The sequence below is a fragment of the Coregonus clupeaformis genome, chromosome 23 (assembly GCF_020615455.1).
Source record: "Coregonus clupeaformis isolate EN_2021a chromosome 23, ASM2061545v1, whole genome shotgun sequence".
Classification (NCBI taxonomy): domain Eukaryota; kingdom Metazoa; phylum Chordata; class Actinopteri; order Salmoniformes; family Salmonidae; genus Coregonus; species Coregonus clupeaformis.
In genome coordinates, this window is record NC_059214.1 from 25,973,896 (window position 1) to 25,988,663 (window position 14,768).

The following is a 14,768-nucleotide window of genomic DNA, read 5'->3' on the forward strand; positions in this document are numbered from 1 at the left end:
AATGAATGTGTCATTTTACTTATCAAACAGGGTGTGTTGCTTGAGTTGATTGGATTACTAACACATTTAATTAAAATGGACAGATGGTCAGTGGTGGTAGAAGTAGCCTGCATTTGAACTGAATGTACAGTACTGTATGGCCTTGTTGAGTTTGGCTTTTTGAAAGACCAAGTAACATAGGCAAAGTGTACAGACAAAGCATATGGGATTCAAATGTGATCTGAACATGTTTCTATTGGCGACCATGGAACAGTCTGGCAATGCAGCCCAACCTGTCTGTATTGTGGAGATGGGGAATTTCCTGTGCTCAGTAGTAACCACGGCGACCACATGTCTGTTGCTCTCCTGTTCTAGAGGGGGCTCCGATCTGGGAGAGGTGAGCAATGGAAAACTCAACTCTTGTTTCCTTTACTTCCCATTAAAAAGAAGCACGGCTCTGGAAGCTTCTCTTCCTTCCTCTCTCTACTCTAACCCACCTCACTTTAAAGCTTAGACCTGTGCTAAATTAGAGTAGAATCAGAGCTAGATTTTCCCAGTGCTCTGGTGAAGGTAGCTCAATAAAGGGAAGAACACACTAGTCTGTTGTGCAGTCCAACATCTGGGCCTCATGTGGTCATGTCAGCCTTTCCTTGTTTGGTAACACTTCACTTGAACCCTTGATCATCAGAGCTACTTAACACTATCATGATTATGACATAGCAGATGTCAGAAACAGTCATGACAGTGTTATGTAGCCCTAATGACGGAGGGTTCAAGTAGAGTGTAAATTATTATCAAGGTCATTGGTTATTATGATGTTTTTCCTGCAATAGATAATCAAAATGATGATCACTGGGATAGGTTTGAATATCGATGGCATAGTTTGGTTCTGTATTTAAAGTGGAACTGACAGCGTTTTAACTACTTTGCAGATATGAAACAAACAGACAATCGTAATATCAGTAAAAAATATCAAATTCACAGTTTATGCTACAAAACTAACTTCATAAGAGGTTTTAAAAATAGGTTATATTTGACAGAAAATACTATAGATGAATGCAGTTCAATGCATGACTAATATAATTCACCAATACATTTCTTGGTAGTCCAAAAAATATTGCTATCAGGTTGCAGGTTGTAAATCACAGCTGGCCTGGTACATTGTTTGCTGCCTCCACCCATTCGGGATGCACTGTTTCAGTTTCAATTACTCAATATATTTGGACAAAAACACGGACGAATGTAACTAAGGCTGGGAATGTCAATACAATCAAACTAGCAAGGGCAATGATCACAAGTCAGTCATAATGTGGCTAATAGGCTAACATATCTATTTATGTATCTATTTATTTAGCAGTCCAATGTTAACTAGCTAGCTGCTGGAAGGATGTCATGTCATTGGAGGAGTGGGTGAGTGACAGTCTTTTCCCACTCATATCGTTTTTTCGGTGTCTACAGCTAGAGATGCAGGTGTCATTTGGTTAGCTAGCAAGAAATGTGAATGGCTTTGCTAGCGAACTTGAACTACTGTTATCCAGTTAGTATATCATAAATTCACTCTGGCTATCTACTCCGATTTCAGAGCACTCTCGTCTGAGCGTGCCAGAGCGCATAATATACGATTGTGCAACACCTGCGGAATATGAGAGGTTTAAGTACATGTCACAAAAAAGTAATTAAATTGTTGCCAGCAGCACAGTTAGTCACTAACGCTCTAGATAACATGTAAACAGCCTAACCAGCTCTGATAAGGCGGGTGAAATGGATCTAGCACCCAAGCTAACTGGCTAACGTTGGCTAGCTTGCTAGCTCCTTCCAGACACAAATGAGAGAACACCTCACTCTGATCATTTTACTCGCCCTAGCAGAGCTGTTTAGGCTGTTTTCATGTTATCCAGAGCGTTGGTGACTGTAACTGTGCTGCTGGCAACAATTTAATTACGCTTCTTTGCCGACGTTTACTGACACCAGCCAATTTCAACGGGTGTTGAGCGTTCGTAAATTCATCAGTTATTCTGCGCTCTGGCACACTCAGACGAGAGTGCTCTGAAATCAGAGTAGATAGCCAGAGTGAATTTACGAACGTACCCTTAGTTGTCAATCAAATGTATTTGGCATTGATGAAATGGGCAGGCGTGCAGGCAGGCAAGTTCCCGTTCAGTTGTCAAAACGTGGGTTGGGACAGGCATGAATTGGAAGGCAAGCTGCAGAAGGACGAGCAGGCTACTATTCCCCATTGTTTATCAGCGCAACTAGCTGAAAAAGGTTTAACTAATGTTCGCTCGTTAAATTTGAGCTCAACTCACTCTGGCTTGCATTACTTGTTGATCTTGTTGTTGTTAATGTATATAACTGAGGGAGAGATAGCCACCTTTTCATGGTTATTATATCAATAGGACTGTAAACTTCCCGCATGTAAGAGGACTCCCGTGGTGTTTACATATTTGCAGAAATCCATTCAGGTGTATTTTGTGGCTTTTGGCGAATGTTTTCTATTGATCTAAAGTCGCGCTGTTGCTACTGACTGTAAACACACAGTCAAGTTCAAAGTGAATGATGGCAGGCCCTTGCGACAAATGGCTTATTTACATAAAGGCCTACTGTAGCTCTGATTGGCTATGGCGCACCGGTCTGCATAGACACCTGGAGGAGACAGATGGCTTTTATTAGGTTTTATTTACTGCAGTGTCTATTACTTGTCCAAACGCAAGGCCTCTTTAGCACTCTATATTGCTATAGAATTTTCACAAATGCCTTACTCTGTCATTCCCAAACATTCTATGAAAACGTGAAAATTACCATATCTAAGTGCTAGCTTAGAACATTTGAAAAAAGGTGTCATATTCTGTATATGAACAGATTTGAATAAGATATAAAAATGTAAATGTTGCTAAAACACTGTCAGTTCCACTTTAATGGGTGAGGTTACGGGAGTGGAGGTTGATGGCAAAATCCTCACTTTTTCAGAATGAAAAATAATTAATCCGTTGGCATATTCATTCTGATCTATGGATTAGTAGTGCTATTTCCAAAGGACTTTCACCCAATATTTTCAGACATGAAAGTTTAACGAGGATGGGGGAAAAAATCAATGGGATTTGTGGAGTAATAAAGCGAAAGACATCGGAGTCTGAGCTGTGTGGAGGCAAGGTCATAAGCCTGGATATCATACTCACACAGCCTTATGAGTGATACCACATATGATTAACTGTGCCAAATACAGTATGTACCATCAGCCGGTCTGGTCACCTCTCCTCAGACATGTGTGCAAGGCATGTGTGTAGCTAACGTTCAGTCTAGACTCTAGTCAGCATGTCAGGAGAGGAAACAAGGATTTATTCAGCATACCAGTGTAATACCCCTGTTATAACCCCAATAACTATTGTAATAACACTAATGTATGTATACATCAACCAGATTATACTAGAGGAAAACATTTGTGATCATTTTCCCATTGTTGTGTGTCCTTAACATTAAAATCCCATCTGTATTCTCCAGAGACTAGGGTAAAGGTAAACATGAGTGTTAACCCTGCAATGAATAACGTACCCACAGGTTAATGCCTATTGTGCTTTGAGGACTTGACCTCATGACCTTTTGACCTGGCAGTTGCATCACCCGCCAGGTGACCCCAGTCTGCCCTCACGTTATTCTTAGGTCACCCCATCCCTTCAACCATAATAACTATGTTTAGTCTAGATTAGTTAAAGTGTGAGAATACTACATAGAGAATTTAAGAAAATTGAGAACGTGGCTAGACTTCATAATATTGTATTAATACATGGATTTTATATAGCGCTTTTCATTGTTCCAAAGATGCGTAAAACATCTCTCTTTTAGCTGATTTCAGGAAGAAACTGTTAATGACCACTGGCACTGACACAGATATATAGATAAAAGCTATGAAGCCAGGTGGCTAGACGTGGCCATATAGGGGAGCACATTCCCCCCTCTTCCCAAAATGTTCACCTGTGGAATTGAAAATGTATCAATTCACTGTGAGGTCTCTCTCACATTGAAGGAGAGGTGAGTGGGACAGCCAAGGGCACAGATTTATCAGTAGTTCCTTTCCTGGACAGCAGAGCAGTTTTCATGGCTAAGGTTACGCATGATGCAGATTTGCGCTCCCAATGTGACCTCATATGCCCCTGGAGTGACTTGAATACCGAAAGGAAAGGACATGCCCACACATCTGTGCTATAAGAGGGAGAATGGGATGATATGGGAGAATATATGGGGGGAGTAGAAGACAGACATGTATTCAAACTTAATATCTTCATAGGTCAGAGTTTTTTTACACTAGACTTTTGCTCCCAAAAAATGTCAAGTTACATTATTTTGATGAAACGGCTCTATTATGAACAGTCATCTCAAGCAAGTGCTATTTTTCTCAAAATCAATCACACCAAATTCTCCACTGTCTGTAAATACCACTTTCTACAGTCTAGGGCCGGGGCACAGTAGATAGATGGATGAGGCTCATTGAGGAGAAGATTGTGAATGTGCTATCACCCCAGTCTCAGAGTGAAGCTATCCATGACTGGCAAAGGTGATTCTAACATGCATTGACTCTGGGCTGTGAATACTTATGTTTACATTTAACATTTTAGTCTTTAGCAGACGCTCTTATCCAGAGCGACTTACAGTTAGAGAGTGCATACATTTTCATACTGGCCCCTCGTGGGAATCGAACCCACAACCCTGGCATTGCAAGCGCCATGCTCTACCAACTGAGCTACACGGGCCCTATGTAAATTAGATATTTCTGTATTTCTATTTCAATAAATTTGCTAACATTTCTAAAACATATTTTCACTTGTGTAGATGGGTGAGAACAAAATCAATTTAGTCCATTTTGAATTCAGGCTGTAACAAAATGTGGAATAAGTCAAGGGGTATGAATACTTTCTGAAGGCACTGTATATAGCACCACTGGAAACATAGGATTAATGGACAGTTTAGAGGGAAATCAATCAATGTAGCTCCTACCCTTTAGCCAGAGACACCGAATATATCACGCCAACACATTTTAGGCCTGATTTCCAGACCTGGAACCCTAGTCTAAATGTAATATATACAACTCCTCTACACCTACTGTAGCTATATTGCCTAAACCCATGGAGCAACTTAGGTTGTGATATGGTTTAGTGCATCTCAATGTTTTTCTGTAATATCCAAATGTTTTTGTTTTTTCTTAATTTTGTCAAATTACAAATAACTGAGACAGGGGATATTTATAAGTAGGCTACAGACTGGTGTACTGAAAAACATGACTAGGCATCTGTTTAAAGGTCAACCCTGAGATGGTAAGTAGCATCTAAAATGCCTCATTTTCTGAATTTAAAATCATCCCATGATTGTTGTGTGTATTTAACATGGCTGGAGCCAGACAAGCAGGCCAGGGATTAATGCCAAATGCTTTCCTCCATCTCTCAGAGTTCAAATCCCAGCGCAGGTGGTTGCATTTGTTCAGCCTCCCTTTTAAGGATACCTGTTTGTTTGTGTGTGTATGTGTGTGTGTGTGCTGTGGTGGGAAAAGTACTCAATTGTCATACTTGAGCAAAAGTAAAGATACCTTAATAGAAAATGACTCAAGTAAAAGTGAAAGTCACCCAGTAAAATACCACTTGAGTAAAAGTCTAAAAGTATCTAGTTTTAAATGTACTTACTGTTAGTACAGTGGTGGAAAAAGTACTCAATTGTTATACTTGAGTAAAAGTAAAAAGTAAAATTAAATGCTATACATCAAGTTCCTCATATTTTTTTAAAAATATGTATTTACAGACAGCCAGGGGCACACTCCACTATGTACTCACAATGCCTGTGATATGTGGTTGTCCCACCTAGAATGCACTAACTGTAAGTCGCTCTGTATAAGAGCATCTGCTAAATGACTAAAATGTAAATGTTGAATGTCTGTAGTGATTGCTGTTGCTGTAGCAAAAGTACCTGTGTGTCTCACTGGTATAACTTGGCAAAGGCACTGGGGCCTGTACGGGCACTTGTTATTGTGTGATATTTCATACTCACCTGTTGAGAGGTGAAATGTAACAAAGCTGTGGCCTTGAATGGAATGAAAGATGTAAGGAACAAGGTCCACATCAGGGCCGCAGCTACATACGAGGACACCAAGGTCCGGCCTGAGTAATTTTTTCTATATCTATATCTATATAGACATACACATACATACATACATACATAGATACATACAGTGGGGGAAAAAAGTATTTAGTCAGCCACCAATTGTGCATGTTCTCCCACTTAAAAAGATGAGAGAGGCCTGTAATTTTCATCATAGGTACACGTCAACTATGACAGACAAATTGAGAAAAAAAAATCCAGAAAATCACATTGTAGGATTTTTTATGAATTTATTTGCAAATTATGGTGGAAAATAAGTATTTGGTCACCTACAAACAAGCAAGATTTCTGGCTCTCACAGACCTGTAACTTCTTCTTTAAGAGGCTCCTCTGTCCTCCACTCGTTACCTGTATTAATGGCACCTGTTTGAACATGTTATCAGTATAAAAGACACCTGTCCACAACCTCAAACAGTCACACTCCAAACTCCACTATGGCCAAGACCAAAGAGCTGTCAAAGGACACCAGAAACAAAATTGTAGACCTGCACCGGGCTGGGAAGACTCAATCTGCAATAGGTAAGCAGCTTGGTTTGAAGAAATCAACCGTGGGAGCAATTATTAGGAAATGGAAGACATACAAGACCACTGATAATCTCCCTCGATCTGGGGCTCCACGCAAGATCTCACCCCGTGGGGTCGAAATGATCACAAGAACGGTGAGCAAAAATCCCAGAACCACACGGGGGGACCTAGTGAATGACCTGCAGAGAGCTGGGACCAAAGTAACAAAGCCTACCATCAGTAACACACTACGCCGCCAGGGACTCAAATCCTGCAGTGCCAGACGTGTCCCCCTGCTTAAGCCAGTACATGTCCAGGCACGTCTGAAGTTTGCTAGAGTGCATTTGGATGATCCAGAAGAGGATTGGGAGAATGTCATATGGTCAGATGAAACCAAAATAGAACTTTTTGGTAAAAACTCAACTCGTCGTGTTTGGAGGACAAAGAATGCTGAGTTGCATCCAAAGAACACCATACCTACTGTGAAGCATGGGGGTGGAAACATCATGCTTTGGGGCTGTTTTTCTGCAAAGGGACCAGGACGACTGATCCGTGTAAAGGAAATAATGAATGGGGCCATGTATCGAAAACCTCCTTCCATCAGCAAGGGCATTGAAGCATTGAAGATGAAACATGGCTGGGTCTTTCAGCATGACAATGATCCCAAACACACCGCCCGGGCAACGAAGGAGTGGCTTCGTAAGAAGCATTTCAAGGTCCTGGAGTGGCCTAGCCAGTCTCCAGATCTCAACCCCATAGAAAATCTTTGGAGGGAGTTGAAAGTCCGTGTTGCCCAGCGACAGCCCCAAAACATCACTGCTCTAGAGGAGATCTGCATGGAGGAATGGGCCAAAATACCAGCAACAGTGTGTGAAAACCTTGTGAAGACTTACAGAAAACGTTTGACCTGTGTCATTGTCAACAAAGGGTATATAACAAAGTATTGAGAAACTTTTGTTATTGACCAAATACTTATTTTCCACCATCATTTGCAAATAAATTCATTAAAAATCCTACAATGTGATTTTCTGGATTTTTTTTCCTCATTTTGTCTGTCATAGTTGACGTGTACCTATGATGAAAATTACATGCCTCTCTCATCTTTTTAAGTGGGAGAACTTGCACAATTGGTGGCACGACTCCAACACCATCATTAAGTTTGCCGACGACACAACAGTGGTAGGCCTGATCACCGACAACGATGAGACAGCCTATAGGGAGGAGGTCAGAGACCTGGCCGTGTGGTGCCAGGACAACAACCTCTCCCTCAACGTGACCAAGACAAAGGAGATGGTTGTGGACTACAGGAAAAAAAAGAGGACTGAGCACGCCCCCATTCTCATCGACGGGGCTGTAGTGGAACAGGTTGAGAGCTTCAAGTTCCTTGGTGTCCACATCACCAACGAACTATCATGGTCCAAACACACCAAGACAGTCGTGAAGAGGGCACGACAAAGCCTATTCCCCCTCAGGAGACTGAAAAGATTTGGCATGGGGTCCTCAGATCCTCAAAAAATTCTACAGCTGCACCATCGAGAGCATCCTGACTGGTTGCATCACTGCCTGGTATGGCAACTGTTTGGCCTCCGACCGCAAGGCACTACAAAGGGTAGTGCGTACGGCCCAGTACATCACTGGGGCCAAGCTTCCTGCCATCCAGGACCTCTATACCAGGCGGTGTCAGAGGAAGGCCCTCAAAATTGTCAAAGACTCCAGCCACCCTAGTCATGGACTGTTCTCCCTGCTACCGCACGGCAAGCGGTACCGGAGTGCCAAGTCTAGGTCCAAAAGACTTCTCAACAGCTTCTACCCCCAAGCCATAAGACTCCTGAACAGCTAATCATGGCTACCCGGACTACTTGCACTGCCCCCCCACCCCATCCTTTTTACGCTGCTGCTACTCTGTTAATTATTTATGCATAGTCACTTTAACTCTACCCACATGTACATATTACTTCAACTATCTCAACTAGCCGGTGCCCCCGCACATTGACTCTGCACCGGTACCCCCTGTATATATAGCCTCCCTACTGTTATTTTATTTAACTTCTGCTCTTTTTTTCTCAACACTTTTTTTGTTGTTGTTTTATTTTTACTTTTTTTGTTAAAAATAAATGCACTGTTGGTTAAGGGCTGTAAGTAAGCATTTCACTGTAATGTCTGCACCTGTTGTATTCGGCGCATGTGACCAATAAAATTTGATTTGATTTGACTAAATACTTTTTTTCCCCACTGTACATACACATATACAGTGAGGAGAACAAGTATTTGATACACTGCCGATTTTGCAGGGTTTCCTACTTACAAAGCATGTAGAGGTCTGTCATTTTTATCATAGGTACACTTCAACTGTGAGAGACGGAATCTAAAACAAAAATCCAGAAAATCACATTGTATGATTTTTTAAGTAATTAATTTGCATTTTATTGCATGACATAAGTATTTGATACATCAGAAAAGCATAACTTAATATTTGGTACAGAATCCTTTGTTTGCAATTACAGAGATCATCCGTTTCCTGTAGGTCTTGACCAGGTTTGCACACACTGCAGCAGGGATTTTGGCCCACTCCTCCATACAGACCTTCTCCAGATCCTTCAGGTTTCGGGGCTGTCGCTGGGCAATACGGACTTTCAGCTCCCTCCAAAGATGTTCTATTGGGTTCAGGTCTGGAGACTGGCTAGGCCACTCCAGGACCTTGAGATGCTTCTTACGGAGCCACTCCTTAGTTGCCCTGGCTGTGTGTTTCGGGTCGTTGTCATGCTGGAAGACCCAGCCACGACCCATCTTCAATGCTCTTACTGAGGGAAGGAGGTTGTTGGCCAAGATCTCGCGATACATGGCCCCATCCATCCTCCCCTCAATACGTTGCAGTCGTCCTGTCCCCTTTGCAGAAAAGCATCCCCAAAGAATGATGTTTCCACCTCCATGCTTCACAGTTGGGATGGTGTTCTTGGAGTTGTACTGATCCTTCTTCTTCCTCCAAACACGGCGAGTGGAGTTTAGACCAAAAAGCTCTATTTTTGTCTCATCAGACCACATGACCTTCTCCCATTCCTCCTCTGGATCATCCAGATGGTCATTGGCAAACTTCAGACGGGCCTGGACATGCGCTGGCTTGAGCAGGGGGACCTTGCGTGCGCTGCAGGATTTTAATCCATGACGGCGTAGTGTGTTACTAATGGTTTTCTTTGAGACTGTGGTCCCAGCTCTCTTCAGGTCATTGACCAGGTCCTGCCGTGTAATTCTGGGCTGATCCCTCACCTTCCTCATGATCATTGATGCCCCACGAGGTGAGATCTTGCATGGAGCCCCAGACCGAGGTTGATTGACCGTCATCTTGAACTTCTTCCATTTTCTAATAATTGCGTCAACAGTTGTTGCCTTCTCACCAAGCTGCTTGCCTATTGTCCTGTAGCCCATCCCAGCCTTGTGCAGGTCTACAATTTTATCCCTGATGTCCTTACACAGCTCTCTGGTCTTGGCCATTGTGGAGAGGTTGGAGTCTGTTTGATTGAGTGTGTGGACAGGTGTCTTTTATACAGGTAACGAGTTCAAACAGGTGCAGTTAATACAGGTAATGAGCGGAGAACAGGAGGGCTTCTTAAAGAAAAACTAACAGGTCTGTGAGAGCCGGAATTCTTACTGGTTGGAAGGTGACCAAATACTTATGTCATGCAATAAAATGCTAATTAATTACTTAAAAATCATACAATGTGATTTTCTGGATTTTAGATTCCGTCTCTCACAGTTGAAGTGTACCTATGATAAAAATTACAGACCTCTACATGCTTTGTAAGTAGGAACACCTGAAAAATCGGCAGTGTATCAAATACTTGTTCTCCCCACTGTATATATATACACTGCTCAAAAAAATTAAGGGAACACTTAAATGATTGACAATACATTTCACATGCTGTTGTGCAAATGGAATAGACAACAGGTGGAAATTATAGGCAATTAGCAAGACACCCCCAATAAAGGACTGGTTTTGCAGGTGGTGACCATAGACCACTTCTCAGTTCCTATGCTTCCTGGCTGATGTTTTGGTCACTTTTGAATGCTGGCGGTGCTTTCACTCTAGTGGTAGCATGAGACGGAGTCTACAACCCACACAAGGGGCTCAGGTAGTGCAGCTCATCCAGGATAGCACATCAATGCGAGCTGTGGCAAGAAGGTTTGCTGTGTCTGTCAGCGTAGTGTCAAGAGCATGGAGGCGCTACCAGGAGACAGGCCAGTACATCAGAAGACGTGGAGGAGGCCGTAGGAGGGCAACAACCCAGCAGCAGGACTGCTACCTCCGCCTTTGTGCAAGGAGGAGCAGAAGGAGCACTGCCAGAGCCCTGCAAAATGACCTCCAGCAGGCCACAAATGTGCATGTGTCTGCTCAAACGGTCAGAAACAGACTCCATGAGGGTGGTATGAGGGCCCGACGTCCACAGGTGGGGGTTGTACTTACAGCCCAACACCGTGCAGGACGTTTGGCATTTGCCAGAGAACACCAAGATTGGCAAATTCGCCACTGGCGCCCTGTGCTCTTCACAGATGAAAGCAGGTTCACACTGAGCACATGTGACAGACGTGACAGAGTCTGGAGACGCCGTGGAGAACGTTCTGCTGCCTGCAACATCCTCCAGCATGACCGGTTTGGCGGTGGGTCAGTCATGGTGTGGGGTGGCATTTCTTTGGGGGGCCGCACAGCCCTCCATGTACCCTCCATGAAGTAGCCTGACTGCCAATAGGTACCGAGATGAGATCCTCAGACCCCTTGTGAGACCATATGCTGGTGCGGTTGGCCCTGGGTTCCTCCTAATGCAAGACAATGCTAGACCTCATGTGGCTGGAGTGTGTCAGCAGTTCCTGCAAGAGGCAGGCATTGATGCTATGGACTGGCCCGCCCGTTCCCCAGACCTGAATCCAATTGAGCACATCTGGGACATCATGTCTCGCTCCATCCACCAACGCCACGTTGCACCAAAGACTGTCCAGGAGTTGGCGGATGCTTTAGTCCAGGTCTGGGAGGAGATCCCTCAGGGGACTATCCGCCACCTCATCAGGAGCATGCCCAGGCGTTGTAGGGAGGTCATACAGGCACGTGGAGGCCACACACACTACTGAGCCTCATTTTGACTTGTTTTAAGGACATTACATCAAAGTTAGATCAGCCTGTAGTGTGGTTTTCCACTTTAATTTTGAGGGTGACTCCAAATTCAGACCTCCATGGGTTGATAAATTTGACTTCCATTGATCATTTTTGTGCGATTTTGTTGTCAGCACATTCAACTATGTAAAGAAAAAAGTATTTAATAAGATTATTTCATTCATTCAGATCTAGGATGTGTTGTTTAAGTGTTCCCTTAATTTTTTTGAGCAGTGTATATATACAGTATCAGTCCAAAGTTTGGACACCCTTACTCATTCAAGGGTTTTTCTTTATTTTTACTATTTTCTACATTGTAGAATAATATTGATGACATCAAAACTATGAAATAACACATATGGAATCATGTAGTAACCAAAAAAGTGTTAAACAAATCTAAATATATTTGATATTTGAGCTTCTTCAAATAGCCACCCTTTGCCTTGATGACAGCTTTGCACTCTTGGCAATCTCTCAACCAGCTTCATGAGGTAGTCACCTGGAAAGTTAATTTGTGCAATTTCTTTCCTTCTTAATGCGTTTAAGCCAATCAGTTGTGTTGTGACAAGGTGGGGGGGTATACAGAAGATAGCCCTATTTGGTAAAAGACCAAGTCCATATTATGGCAAGAACAGCTCAAATAAGCAAAGAGAAACGACAGTCCATCATTAGTTTAAGACATGAAGGTAAGTCAATATGGAAGTTTCTTCAAGTGCAATCGCAAAACCATCAAGCGCTATGATGAAACTGGCTCTCATGAGAACCACCACAGGAATGGAAGACCCAGAGTTACCTCTGCTGCAGAGGATAAGTTCACTAGAGTTACCAGCCTCAGAAATTGAAGCCCAAATAAATGCTTCACAGAGTTCAAGTAACAGACACATCTCAACATCAACTGTTCAGAGGAGACTGTGTGAATCAGGCCTTCATGGTCGAATTGCTGCAAAGAAACCACTACTAAAGGACACCAATAATAAGAAGAGACTTGCTTGGGCCAAGAAACACAAGCAATGGACATTAGACCGGTGGAAATGTGTCCTTTGGTCTGGAGTCCAAATTAGAGATTTTTGGTTCCAACCACCGTGTCTTTGTGAGACGTGGTGTAGGTGAACGGATGATCTCCATGTGTATTTCTCACCGTAAAGCATGGAGGAGGAGGTGTTATGGTGTGGGGGTGCTTTGCTGGTGACACTGTCTGTGATTTATTTAGAATTCATCGCACACTTAACCAGCATGGCTACCACAGCATTCTACAGTGATATGCCATCCCATCTGGTTTGGGCTTATTGGGACTATCATTTGTTTTTCAACAGGACAATTACCCAACACACCTCCAGGCTGTGTAAGGGCTATTTGACCAATAAGGAGAGTGATGGAGTGCTGCATCAGATTACTTGGCCTCCACAATCCCCCGACCTCAACCCAACTGAGATGGTTTGGGATGAGTCGGACAGCAGAGTAAAGGAAAAGCAGCCAACAAGTGCTCAGCATATGTGGGAACTCCTTCAAGACTGTTGGAAAAGCATTCAAGGTAAAGCTGGTTGAGAGAATGCCAAGAGTGTGCAAAGCTGTCATCAAGGCAAAGGGTGCCTATTTGAAGAATCTCAAATATAAAATATATTTTGATTTGTTTAATACTTTTTTGGTTACTACATGATTACATATGTGTTATTTCATAGTTTTGATGTCTTCACTATTATTCTACAATGTAGAAAATAGTAAAAAATAAAGAAAAACCCTGGAATGAGTAGGATTACAGAGATGAGGTAATCATTTAAGAATCATGTTAAACACAATTATTGCACACAGAGCGAGTCCATGCAACTTATTAGGTGACTTGTTAAGCAAATTGTTTGTGTGTGTAGGCCAGTGATACAAAATGTCAATTTAATCAATTTTAAATTCAGGCTTTAACACAACAAAAAGTGGAAAAATTCAAAGGGTGTGAATACTTTCTGAAGGCACTGTACTGTATTGAGGACCAACCAACCAATTTACTAGATTCTACCCTCCATTTGGCTCCCGGGACCCCTGCAGTCATGGATAGCTTCACTCTGAGACTGTGGTGGTAGGGTCTGTAGCACATTCACAATCTTATCCTCAATGAGCCTCATCCATCTATCTACTGTGCCCCGGCCCTAGACTGTAGAAAGTGGTATTTACAGACAGTGGAAGATTTAGTGTGATTGATTTTGAGAGAAATAGCACTTGCTTGAGATGACTGTTCATAATAGAGCCGTTTCATCAAAATAATGTAACTTGACATTTTTTAGGAGCAAAAGTCTAGTGTAAAAAAACTCTGACCTATGAAGATATTAAGTTTGAATACATGTCTGTCTTCTACTCCCCCCATCTATTCTCCCATATCATCCCATTCTCCCTCTTATAGCACAGATGTGTGGGTATGTCCTTTCCTTTCGGTATTCAAGTCACTCCAGGGGCATATGAGGTCACATTGGGAGCGCAAATCTGCATCATGCGTAACCTTAGCCATGAAAAATGCTCTGCTGTCCAGGAAATGAACTACTGATAAACCTGTTCCCTTGGCCGTCCCACTCACCTCTCCTTCAATGTGAATTGACCAATTTTCAATACTGCAGGTGAACATTTTGGGAAGTGGGGGGAATGTGCTCCCCTACATGGCCACCCCTATCCAGCTGGCTTCACAGCTTTTATCTATATAACTGTGTCTAACTTATGTGATTTGTTAAGCACATTTTTACTCCTGAACTTATTTACGTTTGCCATAACAAAGGGGTTGAATAGTTATTGACTCAAGACATTTCAGATTTTTTATTCATTTATAAAAATTTTGAAAAACATAATTCCACTTTGACATTATGGCCAGTGACACAAAATCTAAATTCAATCCATTTTAAATTCAGGCTGTAACACAACAACATTTGGAAAAAGTCAAGGGGTGTGAATACTTTCTGAAGGCACTGTATATATTTTTTTAGGAACTCAGTCGGAATAGTAGAATACACCAGGTGCAATGTTGAAA